Source organism: Amphiura filiformis, chromosome 3 (genome assembly GCF_039555335.1).
Source record: "Amphiura filiformis chromosome 3, Afil_fr2py, whole genome shotgun sequence".
NCBI lineage: Eukaryota > Metazoa > Echinodermata > Ophiuroidea > Amphilepidida > Amphiuridae > Amphiura > Amphiura filiformis.
In genome coordinates, this window is record NC_092630.1 from 14,806,034 (window position 1) to 14,825,781 (window position 19,748).

A 19,748-nucleotide genomic window follows, 5' to 3' on the forward strand; every position below is an offset into this window, starting at 1 on the left:
TGTTTTCGTAGCACTCAGGAATGAATTGATTGGTACCCATGAAGTTGAGCTTGATACTGATTGCGAAATTGTTTGGGTGCGCATTCAGTCGGCAAGATGCAAAGACATGCTCATTTGTTAAGGACATGTTAAGGACATCCCACTCCCGTATCAACAAGGGCACAACTGTGTGTTTAGGGGGGATTACAACCTGGGAGACATCAACTGAGGTAACCATACAGTCGCTTCTGGTGCTAGGAATGTAGGTATATCTGAAGTCATGATTGAGATGGCTGAGAAATTCAATTTAACACAAATGGTCACCGAACCAACAAGAGGGGCCAGAATATTCATTCTTTTTTCTGACCTCTAACCCAACTTTGGCTGACAGAGTTCTGTCTACCCCAGGGGTTAGCGACCATGATGCTATACCCATGATTGATATGATAACTCCTAAAAACTCCTAAAAACTAAGCCATCAAGGAAAATTTACAAATATTACAAAGCCAATAATGAAAGGCTAAAAGATGATTTAGCCAAACTCAGCTCTAGAATCACAGCTGAAACTTCTTCCACTTCAGAGATGGCATTTTTAAGACTATGGACAAAAACCTCCCCTCTGAATTCTCCTCACATAAGAACAAAAATCCTTCGATCTCACCGAGCATCCGAAGGATACTGAGAAGAAAACAGAGAATATTTAACAAAGTAAAGCGTACAGGTGCTGATAGACAGAAGTTTAGGGCTATCGGCATGATCGGGAAGGAAATTCAGAAACACGCAAAAGTTGCATACTGGAGATGGGTACGAACTCATTGCATTGAATCACCTATTAAAGCAATTTTTGAGTTTTGTGAAAAAAGCTGCGCAATGACAGCATGGACATCCCTGCTCTCAGAAAGAACGGCTTGTTCATAGCTGACAGTGTGAACCTCCCAAAGCAACACAAATACCCACCTATGCCAGATATCGATATCTCCCAAGAAGGGGTATTCAAGTTGCTGAGTGAATTGGATAAAAACAAGGTCCCAGGGCCAGACAGAATCCCTGCAAAATTGGTAAAATCTTTTGCTACAGAACTCACACCGGCGTTGACTCATAATTTCAAAAAATCTCTGGCTACACTTTCTGCTGGGCTGACAGCCACATCTCCCCTGTATTTAAAAAAGGGGACCGAACCTCAGCCTCAAATTATATGTCTGTGTCATTGGCCCCTATATGCTGTTAAGTTTTTAGACATATTCTCCACAGTATTATGCAGCATTTTAACATACACCATATCCACGGTTGTTTGATGGCATGTAAAACTGAGTCATTTTTACGAAAAGTTGAACAATGGTGGCGCTATTTATCTAAAATCTTGTTTGCATCTTTACCAGGGGTAGACACTTGTAAAATAGTATTAGAAAATCAGCAGAACCAAAACAGACTACCGAATGACAAGGGAATTTTCTAAAAGCTTTTTATCATGAAATGTAAAGTATAACTCATATTATTTGGCTAATTTAAATTTAAAATATATGTAGATATCGCCCTCAATTTACACAACAATGTTCAGTTTATAGAATTAAAATTACCACAAAAAGGCAGAAAAAGATGAATAATTAGATATAGAAACGAACATCTATGTTAAAAATTGCCACAAAATATATGTGTATGTACCGTTTATTAGTGTGATAGCTCTTGGTATTATTATGTTTTTTTGAAAAAATTAATATATGATCACACCAAACAACCGTGTATCCTTACTGATAGACAGCATGGATAGCATCACTCTTGTGATTCCCAGTTAATACTAACGGTCAACGACCTTGCTAGAGCTCTTGATATCAAAACATCAATTGATATGATCATCATGGACTTTAGCAAGGCGTTTGACTCGGTACCTCACAAGAGACTGCTTCAAAAGTTTCACAAATTTGGCATCACAGGCAGAACGCATACTTAGGTCTCAATTTTCTGACTAGGCGTAGACAGAGAGTTGTGGTGGATGGCGAGCATTCGCAGTGGGTGCAGGTAAGATCAGGCGTCCCTCAAGGCACTGTCCTCGGCCCCTTCTGTTTTTAGCATACATAAACGACCTCCCCGATAACATCACGTCTGAGGTTCGTTTATTTGCCGACGACTATGTCATGTATCGTTCCATCCACGACAACTCTGATGTCATGCGCTTACAGCCATATCTTGATAATCTTAACATCAGGCAAAACACATGGCAGATGAGGTTCAACGCTGATAAATGCTTTACACTTAAGCTCACACAATCCAGGAAAAAAATCTACTCACTACTTCAAGAAACAGACTCACTCACGCTCTTACACAGGAATTCACATAAATAAAGACCTGAAATGGGATACTCAAATAAACCAAACCATCTCAAAAGCCAACAAAGTCCGCAGGAACTTACACCCCTTGTACCACAGAGCTTAAAGCCACTGCTTATAAATTCTCAGTGCGCCCGCACATTGAATACTGTAGTACGGTCTGGGACCCAGCAACAAAAGAACTCATACAAAAGTTGGAGTCAGTACAGCGTAAGGCGGCGAGGTTTGCTTGAAGAGACTACGAACGATACAGTACCGTGTCAAACATGTTGGTAAGCCTACAATATGGGACACGCTGCAGTTACGTCACCAGGCAAGCCGGACAGGCAAGCCGCCTTACATTGATGCAGAATATAGTCACCGGCCAGGTCGCCATACCGCCGCAAAAATGTCTCACACCAGTCGCCCGCCACACTCGTAGAAACAGCACAAAGGCATTCAACAGACCGCAAGCCACCAAGAATTGTTATAAGGAGTCCTTCATTCCCAAGACCATCAGCGAGTGGAATACTCTACCAGAACAACTAGTCAACTTAACTGCAACCGAAAACTTCAAAGATCAAGTAACCAAGCCTCCTAAGAAAGACACAACAACGCTGCGAGTAATCAACCACCTGCGCCCTCACATCCCTTCTCGCTTGGCTTCTACAGAAGCGCTGTGGAGTATACCCTCCAAGTCAAAACCAAAGTCAAAGGATATCGCCCTCGCCTGATACGGACTCCTCGACTAGATATAATCCGTATCACCCCCAAACCTCACATAATAACTAATATTGTCCCCGTAAACAGCTTTGCCTCGCCTGCTGATGTCTTACCCATGATATTTGGTACGCCAGTGAAAGAGGACTTTAGGAAAAAAGGAAAAAATCCTTGTTCTTAGTTCTGTTTAGATATTATACATATCCAACAGCTTCTATAAAAATATATATATATATTATATTTAAAACTCTGTGTATACTAAGTATTTACAATTAAAATTGCTTATATGCTTATTGCATTTCGATTTGGATTTGGAAGATACCTTCTCTTAAATAACAGTATTGCGAACCACCAGCATCCATAGTTCGATGTGGAGAGTCTTTCCTATTCAGAGGAAATATTGCAATTACACACCTTATTGCCTTTTAACAATAACCAATGACACTAGCACATATCAGAGAAGATGTAAGAAAAGGGGAGAACAGAAGTATATCCTTGAGATAATCCCGTAGGTAATCCTGTTGCACCTACTCATAGTCCTTTATTCTCAAGTGGTGGGTTAACCAACAATTAACAATGAGAGGACATTCCTGAACCTCGTTCAGTTGGGGATGATTTGAAGTGACCGCCAATTATGTCCATTTGATATTTAATACCAGCAATGTGAAAAAAAAAGAAATAATGTAGTGCCAAAATAATGTACCCTTTTACGGAAGGAGCAAAGTTTAACAAGTTATAACTCCGCTTTTGCAGTACGAATGTCAGCGGCGAATGTCAGGTTATTATTTCCCAGTCTTTAAAAAAAATGCAGGCAGAGGTGGGAATCGATCTCGGTACCTTCCGGTTAAACAGCACTGTGCAAGACCACTAAGCCAACTAAATATCTGTTGTGAGATGTGTGACATTAATCTTTGATATTGCTTAATGGAACAAATCGCGGAATTAAATCAGTAATTCTTTATAGCGGTCAAATTGGATAAAAGGGGAAATCTTTGTCCCTGCTCTAAAGAAAATATAGGTTAGAAAATTATCAAATAAATTTAAATTAAAAATTGAGATTTTATATTTCTTTCTTTCACGAGGCGGCATTATCACAGACAAACACTGTATAAGCTAAAAACTCGACCCTCAGCACTAAATGCTGTCATAGCTCAATGGTAGAGCATCAAACTGCTGATATCAATATCGTTGGTTCGAGTCCTCCTGACAGCAAGGGTTATATTTATGATTTTAATGCTACGCTAAAATTTGTTCATTTTTTTTCGTTTATTTATGTATTTATTTATTTTTTATTTATTTGTTTTTGTTTATTATCTTACTATAATTCACCGGATCTCTGTCTGTATCTGTCCGCACCTTTTCTCGGAGACTAGGGGTCGCACGTTCCTCAAACTTGATGGGTGGGTGCAGCTTGATTTGAGAAAGAACCAGTTTATATTTAAGGTCAAAGGTCAACGACCGGGTCAAGTCCAATTGAAGTCTAATTTGGTGGGTAGAAATTTCAAATTGCCCCTATGGAGCTCAAACTTGGTGGGTGGGTGGATCTTGGACTAACAAACAAAAGTTTCCACGGTGACCTTTTCGTCAGACCTACGGTTAAGAGGTCATAGGTCAAAAAAGGTAGAAATTTCAAATTGCCTCTATGAGCTCAAACTTTGTGGGTGAGTGGACCTTGGACTAACAAACAAAAGTTTTCACGGTGACCTTTTTGTCAGACCTACGGTTAAGATATCATAGGTCAAAAAACGTAAAAATATTGATATGGAGCTCAAACTGTGTGAGTGGGTGTAACTTTGGCCAAGGAAGCTCAGGTTTGCGTTTGTCAGGTCATCCATGGTCAAAGGTCAGGTCAAATTTCAAATTGAGGGCGAATGTAAGGTCAAGTTGTAAAACGCTGCAATTGAGCTCCGCTGTGAGGAAAGTGATCCCAGCCAAAGGACACGCCCTGATTATTTTGAGATCTGCAAAAGCCAATAACCATGATAGCCGAAACCGCGAGATATGGGTAACCGCCTAGTGTAAATAATTTGATATATTTGAAAGAGGTATTTGAGCAATTTGAAATTTTGATTTTATAATCCTATGGGGTCATTTTGAACCCCCACCCCCTCCCAAATTGCCAAACGCACAACACCTATGAGTTTGCATCATATGTAGGCCTATACCTGACGCCGGCAACTAGACTACTAAAAAAATAGTATCACATCTTTCCTGCTCAATCAAAATAATACTTGCAAATAGATCATAGTTTACTAATCTAATCCTGTAATATAGACCTGTAATATCACCTGTAATATAGGTGATCATTGTTTACATGGTTTGTTATGGTTGGGATTAGTGTCCGATCTCTGTAATGTAATGTAAATGAAGCATATTGATATGCAGGAAGAATCGATCAGGGCGCTAGCTTTATTGTCCTATGAGATGTAGGGCCTAGTGCGAACTGCCCAAGCTGATTGTTCATTTAGTATCATAATCTAGGGAAAGATAAACACTATTCAAAATATTAATAGATAAGAAGAAAGGGATTTAGAGATTTGTAATTGAGTCATGCATGATTTAACAGAAGGTTCTTTCCAAAACCCAATCGTAATGTGATATTATGAAATATGATGTACTAAACTCATTCTCCTCGTCGCTTCATGTGTGCCTTTTGTTGTGCCTCCTCGTTTTCTTTTATTTGGCACATGGGGAACGGCGTGGATTATGATTTTCATTTTGCTATTACATTTTCTTTTATATGTAGTTCAAGATATTTTAATATTTTAAGCGCCTACAGGCATTTGCATTAGGCGCTATATTAAAATATGTCATTATTATTATTATTATTAACAGCTTAGAAAACTTCAACCTGTACAGAACCCTGCCGCATGCGTTTTCGACAAACACTCTGCACTGGCTTCCCGTACGTGAAAGAATTGAATTCCTTCTCACATAAAAAGGATTCAACAACATTGCACTATATTACATCACTGTCCTTCTCGTTCCATACACACCTGCACGCACTCTAAGATCGTCAGACAAATGTCTATCAAAAATTCCACGATCTAATTATTCTCTGGGAGACCGTGCTTTTTCTACTGTTGCACCAAAACTTTGGAACTCGCTTCCCTATAATCTGATAATCAATTTCTATTGATCAGTTCAAATCTGCGTATAATGTCAACTAATATATACTGCTCTGTGTTTTGTTTTACATGTATTAAGGATTCTTTGGTTTATATTGATTGTATTTTGTATGAAATTGTACAGAGCTAAGGGGTGGTGCAATAATTATGTGTACCCCTGGGGGTGAATTCTCAAAATGGTCTGCCAACCCCCCCCCATTTGGCCATGCCAAAAATCTTTGCCCCCCTTTCGACGTGCCAAAAATCTTTGCCCCCCCTTACACATGCAAGATTTTGGGGAACCCGAATTTAAAACCTTAAATTGTCTTATCATATAATGCGAGCGCAGCGAGCAGGAAATTTTGCATATTCGAATGTGTTCCTAACGTTTTCCTATGCCTTTTTAGGGCGTAATGTAGAAACGGTACCCAAAATATCTGTGCCAAAAATTGCTTGCCCCCCCTTTCGACCTGCCAAAAATCGCTTGACCCCCCTTTGACCTGCCAAAAAATGCTTGCCCCCTTCTGGCCTGCCAAAAATCTTTGCCCCCCCTATAATTCACCCCCGGTACACATAATTATTGCGCCACCCCTAACAATTGGGATAGTTGATTTGTTTTATTCAGCTATGCCTTTTGTTAACTCTGTTTTCATGTGTTACTGTATTCTAGTTTGTATCTGTTCTTAATTTGGATATAAAATAGTGTAAAATTGCACATTTTTGCGCGCTTCGCGCGAAATGTAACCAATCTTTATCAACTTTCACTTCAAATAGCATAAAACTTTTCAACTAACATTTCACATAATAATAGTGTAAAAAGTGTACACCAAACGTCTTCATTTGGCGCACATCAATAAAATATTATTTTCCAATGACTGAGGGGTGGGGGGCACATCCCCCTTCACACACACCCCTTTATTGCGCAAACGCGACAAGAGGCCTGCTTCGAGGTCACATTTAAAAAAAATTGTGCCCCCCCCCACCATTAACTTCGGATTGACGCCCTTGTATACTGGTATCAATCTTTGTCAATTTAGAGTGTTTGGTAGTAAATTTGGTATCATTCTGCACACGACCTTTCAATCAAATTGTCACACATCATCCACGCCCGGTAAAGAATCATTTTCTATAGGCATCAAAGCACTAAACTGCCAGCCGGCTGCTGAGAGTAGCTTCTATATATATTACAAAATGAGCTTATACTAGTAGTACTACGCGCTCGGTGAGCGATTGGTTAAAAAACCAATTATTGGCTAAAAGGCAATTGCTACTAATAGCTCAGCGATGTAATTAATTCAGCTATGAGTTTTCTTTCAAAATAAACAGGCTAAATATATTGTCACTGTATTGTTGAAGGTCGAGTCTTTCAATGGTCTGTATAGAATAGTACACTCGGGGACAATAAGCTCACATTCCTCCGTTGCATATTGAGATGAATTGATTGTATTCCTAGTTATAATGAAAATAGACTACATGTGGTGATCTGATAGTGTAGATTCTTTGATTACATTTTCAAACCTTTGGTATAATTTTGTAAAAAACATTTGTAAGACTTGCAGTTGAATATATGTGTTGAAAGAATATGATAAGCGTCACTGTGCGTATTGAAAACTCCACCTGCGTCTTGAAAACAAAAACTGACGAAAAATCGAATATTCTTGACTTGGCAACGTTAAAGAGGATAATGAGCATGCGCAGATCGTATAAATTAGTCATTTCAGTTGATAAATGGTAACGCCGTATTCGTAATGGGGAAGAAGCGCGTGTTTTCATGGTAACTGGTAGTGTGCTTAGCCTGAGTTGATCGGCCTATCTCGTACAAACTCGCCATGCGTGGCTGTTGAAAAACTAGTGGATTCGCCCTACTATCATGGTAATTTCTGACACGAAGATATAGGGATGATTACGCTGTGTCATAACAAGACGCGGTAACAAGATCAGGTTTGGGTGTAGGATGGGGTACATAAGAGAGGACTTTATTTTTGTGTTGTGTTCATATGACATACACTGATCCATCCCAATAATAATGACACGATCAAGGGAAATGAGTCGGATGTCGCTAATATTGATTTTGAGATATTGACAAAGAAAGTGTTAAAATTCTTTTGTTTTATATTGTTTTCAGCGATTGATAAATTGACGCAAATTCACAAAGATATGTCGTATTAACACGGGGTTTTCAGTTTCCGAAAGTTCTAAATTATGTCCTCTTTAGAAATATGTGTAAAACTCATTTTCGACCAGGGCCGACATGTAACTCATTCCCCTTGATCATGCCACTGACAGTTGGTGTATGTTATGTTTATTTTTCACCAGGAGCTGACCTAAAAAGGATCGCTTAAGAGAATCCTTGAAGGACGATGAAAAAGATTGTAAAACAATTTCTTGGCAATGCTATTCATATCAATGTGTAAGCGCACTTTAGTAAAGTCATAGTTCATTGAATTGACAAAACAGGCGAAAACAGTAACTTTTTGCACAATACTTGCAATTTAAAGATAATTGGCCATTGCTCATTCTAATGAAGCTATTATATGGCCAATATAAGTGTGCGCTTTCATTTAATGACATAAAATTTGAAAAATATTGTAAGGTTTTGACTATAAAACCTACATTTTGGTCAGAAAAAGGTAGTTTTCAACAGATTTAACACATTCGCCTTGCTATAACATTGAATTGCATTATCTGTTGACCAAATGAAAAAAAAGGAGTTTTTAGGGGGAAGTGTTAGCTTTCGTTCGATATAAAAAAAACCCTTCTGATTAGATGAAGGAAACACCTGAGGCTTGGACAAAATCCAATCACACAGCTCTTATGATGCTATGCACTCAACCGTGTAGTATAACACAGACTGCGTGGAGACTAGACTCGCTGTGCTCAGCTGGTGCTGGAACTATCTGTGTACCCGGGTGTATCGAGTTGGAACTGTGCGTAAATGATTTACAGTCCAACCTCTTTTATCCGGCCATGATGGGACCAAGCATTGTCCGGATAAGTGAAAAATCCGGATAAGTGAATTACATGTAATTCTGTATTGAAAGTTCCAAGGACTGAAATGTGACAACAAAAGATTGGGCTAATATTGGATAATAGCACTAAAAGATGGCTTAAGAGTGCTTTATGCAACATAGACATGCCTTTCTAAGCATTCAGAGCATGGAATTAAGGTGTTAAATCATCAAAAACACATTTTCCTGTGAAGATTTCACAGCCGGATAACAGAGAGATCCATATAAAAGTGGTCCGGATAAGAGAGGTTGGAGAGAATCGTTTTTGTAGTCAAATCTTTTCATATGGAAGAGATATCATAATATAAAACATTCAAAGATAAAGTTTAAGCACAAACAGTATGCTTACCCTCTCGTCCTTCTGTAGTCTGAGATTCATTCGGAACGGAGCGTAACAATAATAAAACTACTGTAACTTGCCAACCGACGCTTGCCATTTTCAGTTCAAATATAAAACATCGGACCAGTCTCTTCTCAATATCCAATGATTAATTCATCACTGTAAATAAGGTCAGTATACGGCGTAACGTTATTGCGGCCGTTCTTCCGTTGCGACATACGTTTTTGGTTCTCCACAGCAATTGTCGGTTATCCGATGCGAGCTTTAATTGTCGAATACGATTTAATTGCTTTGTTCACTTTTTCAACGATTTTTGCAGCAACAGGCGCGCAGCGGAAAATTGTTACGTCTGTCTTACAACATAAAAATATATTTATAGATTCACCTTATGAGTGTTACTAAATCAAAAAATGTTCTGACAATACATAAGTGGTAATGTAATTGACAGGCCCTTTTAAGGGCCTGTCAATTGCATTACCTTTGAATTACCTTTTAAGGGATTACCTTTTACGGGCCTGTCAATTTACATTACCCATTTAAGGGTCTGTCAATTACATTACTTTTGAAAATTCTTAAAAGAATTTTCAAAAGTTTAAAAACAGCATGAACATTGAGAATGTATTAAACCTGTTGAAAATAATACAGACAGCAACGGAATGAAGGTACCAGTTATGTTCACCTATGTATATGCTAAACAAAGAAAAATATGTCAAAATTAAAACCATAAGTCAATACCTGTACCCTTAGGCGGCTGGCATTTTCTTTGGAAGGGGGATCCCAAATATACTGGGGGTCATAATTTTTGGAAAGAAAAATAAGGGGGGGTATAATAAATATTTGATGACCAAAATATAGGGAGTCACAAGATGACCACAGATTGTGAATTGATTTTATTAAAAAAGACTGATTTCAATACAATTTTAGCCTGTGTACGGGGTAATAAGGTGTATCGGTGGTTGTGGTGGGGGGGGGGAGGTCATAAAGTTTTTGTTGCCGAAATAGTGGGGGTCGCTGACTTTTTGTAAATTTGGAACCCCACCTTCCGAAGTAAATACCAGCCCCCTTAAGCATATGTTAAGCTCCGATTAATTGAAATGTTTTGAGAATTAAAAAAAAAACGGTGATCAAACACCTAAGAAAGGAACGAAATCAAAAGTCGCCACATTTTACTATTCGAATCCATGGCTATCACGGCGCTAGTTCTCTTGTTCACTTTCTTCATGATTTTGGCAGCAACAAACGCAGCGGAATAAGTTATTACGTCTGTCGCAATACAAAAAAAAACACCGCATGACGTCGCCATATACATTAATCTTAAGAGTGTTGCTAAATCATTGAATGTTCTGACAAGTACCATAAGTGGTTTTTAAATTTAGTTTTCTATCTGCGTCGATTAAAAGTATCATTGATAGATTCAAGCGTGTGTGGCTCCACATGAGAGAGTGAGACCGCATTAACACGTTTCAATGCGATCTCCTGTTTCAAAGCAGAAAGTATTTAAGCGTCGCTCGAATCCGCATCTGGGAAAATATCACGTAATGAGCGTGTTTCTTGTAAGTTCGTTACAATGGCGTGTGTGTAGGGCGCTCATGGCGCGATGCCGTGTACGTGTAGGGAGCTCATGATGCGATGACGTCTACACGCACAAAAGGGAGATTACATTGAAACATATGTGCCCGTACACTACGAATGAGCCGGCATATGAGTCGGCAAATAATATTGTATTATGAGTTACAGTGTAAAATGTGCGTGAAGGTCGTATTCATAGCTACCTCAATTTGGTGCGACAAGTTTCTCATTTGATTTAAACTAATCAATAATCCTATTGCTGAAGAGGATAATAATCTTCTACCTATTTCTATAGATTCTTTAAGTAGCTCTAGTCTTTGTTTGCTTTGGCTAAATCCTGTTCAAGTGGTGAGTTACAACGCATTGTATTTTGTCTAGGTATGTATAACCAACAGTTAACAATGAGAGGACATTCCTGAACTTCGTTGACTTGGGGATGATTTGAAATGACCGCCAATTATGACTATTACCAAGCAATGTGGAAAAAGAGACACATGTAGAACCGAAAAAGGTACCATTTTGTTGATTGAAGGAGCAGAGTTCAACAAACCATAACCCCGCTTCTGGATATCGTTTGAAGTCAACAGTTATCTACAAAATGCACACCAGCTTGTGCCCACCAGATCTGAAGGCACTGCTACTAAAGCCATTTGTAATTAGAAGAGCTACCCGCTCCAATTTGTCCATGCTTTGCAGTACCAGGGAGATAGGCCTACTTGAGACTGAACAAGTGAGAGTGGGAGGGGGTGAGGAAGAAAGAGAGGAGAGGGAGAGGCGGAAAGACTAGAAAGAGAAGAACTCGAGAGGAGAGAGTAGGGACATTGATACGAGGGAAGGGCGACACTGTGGCCCTGCACAAGTGCATTGGGGTGCGACAGGCTCATAAGCGGACCTTTTGTGATTTAAGGGCTTATTTTCAACGTTTTTACAGAAAAAAGTGGACTTTGTCATTCCGATTGGCATGCATTTTGTCAAATTAATGTAGATCAATCTAACAATGTCAAAGACGAGAGGGCGTTAGACAATTAAAAACACCGGTGTTCCATAATCTTGTCTCTCCGCTTTTATTGACATAGGCATCCGCTCTATTGAAATAAGCTGATTGGTACTTCAAAGTTAACAATGAAGTCCGATTACAGTAAACTGACTTAATCCCTCGCGTTTTCGTATCTGAACAATAGACTTACGGAAACTGAAAAGATAAAAAGACCCCCAGACTTTACGGTACCCCGAAAATTCATAAGCCGGGTAATAAGGCCCGTCCGATCGTGGGTTATACTGGCACTCTCGGCTACCAGACATCTCGCACTGTAGCTGACATTTTAGGTCCTCTTGCAGTGGTACTGATCGAAACATCGATGTTCGTAATTCAAAGCACTTAGCGGAAAGTATGGCAGAAGTGTTTATCGAAGAGGGTGAGATTTTTTAACTCCCATGATGTTAACGTTGTCTCGTTGTTTACGAACACACCCATAGATAAATCGCTGGAAGTTATTAAATCTCGGCTTGAGGATGACAAGACCTAAAAAAATAGAACTCTGGTCACAGTCGCTGAATTATTGAATTATTACGCGTTGTGCTCACCACGACATACTTCTTATTCCGCGGTAAGATATAATAAACAGCGGTTAGGTGCAGCAATGGGAAGCCCGTCTTCCCGGTGGTGGCTAACCTGTACTTAGAATTTTTAGAACAACAAGCGCTGGCATCGGCACCATTGGATTGTAGACCTAGCCTTTGAAGAGATATGTCGATGACCATCTCAATCAAAGCGACCCCACGGGAAGCATAATGTTTACATACGTGAAAGAACAAGAAGGCACCATCTCATTTTTGGACACTTCAATCAATCAATCAATCAATCAATCAATCAATGTATCAATGTATCAATCAGTCAATCAGCCGGTCAATCAGCCACCACACAGCGACATCACCCCGATATCTTCATGGTAGAAATCGCCATGATAGTAGGTCGAATCTAGTTCTTCAAAAGCCACGCATTTTGTTCCGTTATGGCCGAGGGGCTCAGGCTAAGTATAATACGTTTCTTTCCCACGTCCACGCGCAACAATAACTCATCCGCATCTTTCACGTTAACAAATTCAGAAAAACCGACTTTTGGTCAGTTTCTGATTTCAATGTACAGACTGAAGCTTACCGTCAACACAACTATTCAAGTGCAAACCATACACTAGGTTTTTATAGAAACCAAAAATAACCATAAAGATTCATCATTTTCTACGCAGGTAAAAATATCATTGACACCATGTGGTCTAATCGTTAGGCGGTAAATGGCTACATGATGCGCACTTCCAACATTTGCTTAAATTTGCTCTCCTTACATAACCCCTCTTTCTCCCTGCATGCCCTCGCCTTTCTCCCGCATGCTGCTTACCCTTTGCTTTACTTTGAATTACTATTCTTACTATACTTTAAGGTTGTAGACGCAGGAGGCATTTCCATCAGCCCTCCTGTTCCTAATCGCCTCTCTGTAGTTACCAACCCCCACGTTCTCGAAGATTGCATGTCAATCGCGTCCCACCTGTTACGGCTTTGCCTTGCGGCATAGTTAACAGACGGGGGCTCTGGGGCAATAGCCTATGGCCTGAAAGGCAGCGGGAGCAGTCTGGAAGGCTATAGAATATATTGCTTGTAACATATTATGGTAAGGAAAACTCAAACAAACCAATAGGGGTCCCTGGTAAGCAAAGTAATGTAAGTAAAGTAATGTAACAACTCGCCCGACTGGGAAGTCATTGGCAGTGTGCCCAGTACCAGTATGTAAAGCAGGTCAACACCCTAACGAGTAAACTCCTATCATGAAAGTCGATCCCCCGTTAAGGTCCCGAGCCCCGGTGGCTGTTCGTCGGCAACAGAGTGGCAGGGGTGCTAAGAATCCGCCGGATGATTGGTTGCCATCTCAACAGGTACATCCAGATGAAGATACAAGGAAGACAACCAGGATCAGCGTAAGTAGCCGGAGGTCGACAAAATGCCAAAATGTGATAAAAGCCACAGCTGAGCAGGCCTCAAATACAAGGAGCCGTACTGTGACAAATAAGCCAATAGTGACAAAACAGCCAACTCTAACAAAGACTGCTGTCGAGGAACCTACAAAGAAAAGGAGCTCCAGTGGTATTAATATAGGAACCTGGAATGTCAGGACGTTAAGGACGGAAGGTCATTGGGAAATCCTCCTTGATGAAGTTAGAAGATTTGGTCTTGACATCCTTGGCCTCTGCGAAACACACCTGCCAGAAACAAGAGACACTCGTCAACAAAGATGAATACACCATCCTTTTAGCATGTAGGAAAGATGGCATTGGAAGAGAAGGTGTTGGGCTTCTGATAATATCACAGCCACTTCTTAAATGCCTTGTCAGCTATGAATCTGTCTCTTCTAGAATCCTAACAACAAAGTTCAAAATGAAGGAAGGAATACTCAACATCATTAACGTTTACACCTTCCACCTCTACACACAGCGATGCAGGAGAGTGATGAATTTTATGATGGGCTACAACACCACCTTCAGAAAGTCAATAAGAAGGAGAAACTTATCCTGATGGGGGATTTCAACGTCAAAATAGGCTCTGACAGTAAACCATGGATCCCCGCAATGGGCAAGTATGCTATTGGTAAGATCAACAGCAGAGGGGAGAAACTGTTGGAATTCTGCATGCGCCACAGGTTGACAGTCTGTAACACCCACTTCCAGCATAAAGCATGTAGAAAGGTGACATGGACCTCACCTTGTGGGGGATACAAAAATATGATTGACTTCATCACAACTCAACAGGAGAACCTAAGTGCCATCCAGAACTGCCGATCATACTGATCAGCTGCTGTGGGCTCAGATCACAATCTAGTGATCGCTTAAGTGGTTTCTGCCCCAGTCAGAACCAAACGCTTGAAAACAACCCCATAAAGCTATGACTTACCAACCCCCTGATTGCAGAGGAGTTCAGTGCCAAGATTGGTGGTACTTTTGAACCACTGCTTCAACTGGAGGATACTGATGTAAAAGACCTGTGGGACATCACAGACAGGGACACCACAAGCAAAATTACCGAAGAATCGGTTGGTGTTAGGAAGGCTCGCCAAGTGAAGGGATTGCCTGAAGGAGTCAGGGAAATGTGCCACTTGAGAAGAAAAGCCAGAGTCTTGATGTTAAACAACCCCTCGGCTCGCTATCGGAAGCTGAACACAGGCGTCAAATATCAAGTGAAGCAGTGGAAAAGAAAGCTTCTTGATAAAGAGGTTCCAGAAATGGAAGAAGCCCATGCAAAGAACATAAGCCACGATCTCTTCAAGAAAGTCACAAAACTAGGAGGTGATGAAACCAAAGATCAATCTGCAGCCAAAGACAAACACGGATCACTAAAAACAGCCCCAGATGAAGTAATGAAGTGTTGGGGGAAATACTTTGACAGTAAACATCTGAATACGGAATTTCCCAGATACTGTAATATACTTAACTCCATCCCGGAGCCTGTCAACACCGCTAGAGCAAGTTTGCCCTTTTCCATAGATGAAGTTGAAGAGGCCATCAAGAAGCTTAAGAACAACAAAGCTTGTGGTTGGAATAAGATCTCAGCAGAAGTGTTGAAAGCAGGATCTATGTTGATCATCAACACAGCCTGGGCTAAAGAAAAAATCCCCAAAGACTGGAGTAAAGGTCTAATAACCCCTGTGTACAAAGAGGGCGACAAACTGGACCCAGCCAATTACAGAGCTATTACCCTCCTGTCAGTACCGGGAAAAGTATTCTGTAGGATGGTTCTTAACCGAATACAACAGACTGTAGATAACCATCTGAGAGAAGAACAGTGTGGGTTCAGGAGTTCCAGAGGCACCTCAGATGCGGTATTTACAGTACGCCAAATCTTTGAAAAGGCTAAAGAAAGACGCATTCCAATACACTGGAACTTAATTCGTAGACTTCAAGGCAGCATTTGACACCATATGGAGGGAGGGCCTGTGGAAATGTCTGCGACCAGTAGGAGTAAACACCAAACTGGTGAACCTCATTGCAAATATGTACAACCAAACCAAATGTTCAGTCGTGGTAAATGGAAAGATAACCGATTGGTTTGAAGTCCTAGTTGGTGTTAGACAGGGATGTCTTCTCTCACCATGCCTTTTCAATCTATATCTGGAGTTTGTCATGAAGGACATCCAAAATCTAGGCTCAGGTGTGCAGATGTGTGACATATGTGCATTAACAACATCCGATATGCTGATGACACCACATTCATAGATATGGACTTTGAGAACCTGCAAATCTCCACTAATGAATTGGAAAAAGCATGCAGCAGCTGGGGAATGAAAATTAACCCAACAAAATGAAAGATCAATGCTGGCCTTATTGGCCTTTCGATCATTCCCTCCATAGTCGTTTCGTTTAATCTTTCATTATAGTAATGTATCTATTAAGTATTTGTCTGGGTTTTTTTTTCTTGCTTTTACTATGCCTTTTTTGCACGCGGGAAGCGCACGAAAATGTCTATATCAAACTATTTTAGCAAAGGGCAAGGGGGGGGATCTGAATGAAGCAAAGAAGAAGAAATACAATATCAAGTTACTCCAAAAATGAACTGAAACAAACTTTTTTGTATAGCCCATTTGCCATTGCTTGTAATTGAAACAGTTTATAAGCATAACATACAAAACATACGCCTACTATTGGTACATAATTATTAGTAAATGCCATATATAACTTTTATTTGCATGTCAAATTGTACTCATAACAAAAAATATATTTCATAGTTTTTTATTTCCCCTACTGATTATTTCTTGAAACTACTGGCTTTAAACATGTTGTTATTGTTATCCTTACTAAATTTAGAATTGGACAACATTTTTGCTTTATGCGTGAATTGATTATTTTGTATGAAATATTGTTGATACATTCTATACAATAAAATGTACTTGTTCATCACTTAGGGCTGTGCAATAATTCTGAGCCCTGGGAGGGTAAAATTGGGGAGGGGCATTTTTTTCCCTAGCTGATAAGGGGGAAGCAATTTTTGGCAAGCAGGTTGGGGGGGCAAGAGATTTTTGGCACACATTCATGGAGCACCTTTTAAATAAAATGCACTAAAAAGGCTTAGGAAAACAGTATGGAAATGATTAAATATGCAAATTTTATGGTTGCTGCCCTTACAATATCTAGACCATATAAGTTTTGCGAATAAGGATCCTAAAAATTTGGCATGTGGAAAGGGGGGGGCAAAGATTTTTTGGCAAGCTGAAAGGGTGGGGCAAGCAATTTTTGGCAGGCCGAGAAGGGGGAGGCAAGCATTTTCTGGCACGCCGTTTGGACACCACCCTGGGTTCATAATTAATTGCACACCCACTTATAGGCTATTGTTTTTTCTTTACAAAATAGTATTTCAAATATTTTGATCAAAACATCTAGCTAATACATAACATTAAAAAAAAGTAATAGTGTAATATTTTGCTGAGGACAACTTCAATCTTTTAACAATAATTCTGATTATTGTGATGTACTTTATTGAGTTGCAAAATTCATGGCCTATATCTTTACTTCCCATGTGCATGTTTAATTTCAATTAATGTCATCGACTAGTTGCACACAAGAAAGCTACCAAGATGTGGTTGTTGTTCTAGAGAAAAAGCAGTATGGGCCTGGTGTTTATTATGACATATAGGTTTGTCATAATTTGTGCAGATCTCTATTATACATACAAGAGAAAATAAATCTACAAAAATCATCTATTTAACACACATTCCATGCAGCTTGCGAAATAAGCCCTATTGCAGTGCAATTTGCACCCCAAAATGCCTGTGACCACACAAGTTTAAAAGTGTGCTGCAAAATTGTGATACCACATTGTACTGACTTTATATATTGATTATCTGAGACTGCACTTCAAATTGCTTGTGTCAGATCAAATTACACCACAACTTTCAAAATGGGGTGCAAAAGTGCACCCAAGGTAATATATTAATTTGAAGACTGGTAATGGACTACTTGTACTACCAAAGATATTACATGAAAAGAGTACAGACTCCGCCATGTTTGCGTGTCGCCAGATGAGAAAATAGTGTACCTGGTACTGTGTGCTTGTTTGAGTCGTGTGGAAGTGCACCAAGTTAGCACTATGCACACTAGCTTGTACCGCTAGAGGGTGAAGATGCAAATTATCATGCCTCATCAGGCTTGATGGCAGTACACTATTTTAGTTCCACTGTGACAAACCAAGATGGCGGATTTACAATAGCATTAGGCATGGGTAATTCTGAGTTGCTACTCTTTAGGTGTAATATCTTTGGTCACTGGATGAAAACTAACCCTAGATAAGGGTGCTACTGTTATTGCAGTCATTTATAAAACTTTCAACTATTTCTGAAATATTTTGTTACTGAGATATTGCAATACAATCTGCATCAAATTGATTGGTATCCATCATAGCAACTGCTCAGTGCCAGAAGTGGGTAAGTGCAATAGCTGCCATGTGTAGATGAGCATAAACTACTGTGCAGGGCTGAAAGTGTGTCTTTGAAAAAATATCTGTTTTTAGCTAAAAATATGAAATTATTTAAACCATACATACTTTTGTACACAACAAGTGTAGACAAATATCTACCCTGTACTGTGTAAATTGCCAAATGTTTATAGGGCAGCTATTGCACTTTCCAACTTCTGGCACTGAGCAGTCGACAGATTCCAGTGATTATGGACAAGTCTAGAGAAGATATCTTGCCCATCCCAGAATATCTCGCCCCTCCCAGAATCCTTTGCAATCACGCATCACTTCATTACATCAAATTACATGCCTTAAGGTTATTAATTATTTTAAACTGTTGCGATTTGGTCATTCACAGCATCTTGCGAATGGTAGTGAGCTTTGGCAAAAACTGCATTGCTCATTTCATATCGAACGTGTAAGAGAATTCAAATATCACAGATATATTTGGTAGGTCCTGTGGTTCTTGAGTTATGTTGTAAAGAGTGCTGAAACAACAACACTTTTGTAAAACGTACATAACTCATTAACAACAATAAATTAAGCAAGTTTTCAAGGTATAGGATTCGTAGAATGAGGTTTTGCAAAACATCAAGGTGTTATTTTTCAATAATATATGGAACTAGATAATGAAAATTGATTTTTTAAGATGCTTCGACCAACAATACCTCGTCTACCCTTAAAATGAAAACAAAGGGAAATTGTACAATGTAAATGTTTTACATTGTACAATTTCCCTTTGCTTTCATTTTAAGAATAGACTGGCTAAACATGGGTCGATCGATAGTCAAAAAATAAACATATTTTGTGAGATCTGGATGTGGTATGTTCATTGAGGTACATTTCGTCATCGACCCATGTTGCACTATAGATAGCCAATCAGTACAGAAAATAGCAATGGAAGAAATGCATTGTGGGAAGTGTAAGATATCTTCTCCAGGACAAATGCAACACAAGATTCATTTTGTATACCCTCTACATCCGCCGTTCCCAAACTGTGTGTCAAGACCCTTTTGGGGCTGCTGGCCATTTGAAAAAGGGTCGTGGGTAAAACCCCTACAATAGAAAATCTAAAAGCTAGCATTATAAACATCAATGAAAATTTAACAAACCCAACTATAAATAGCATTTTAAAAGCTGAATTCAAAATTTACCGCGCTACATGCGATTTAACAGAAAGCTCCTTTTGAACATGTTGAAGTAAATATTTGAGGTCAAGCTACATCTTATT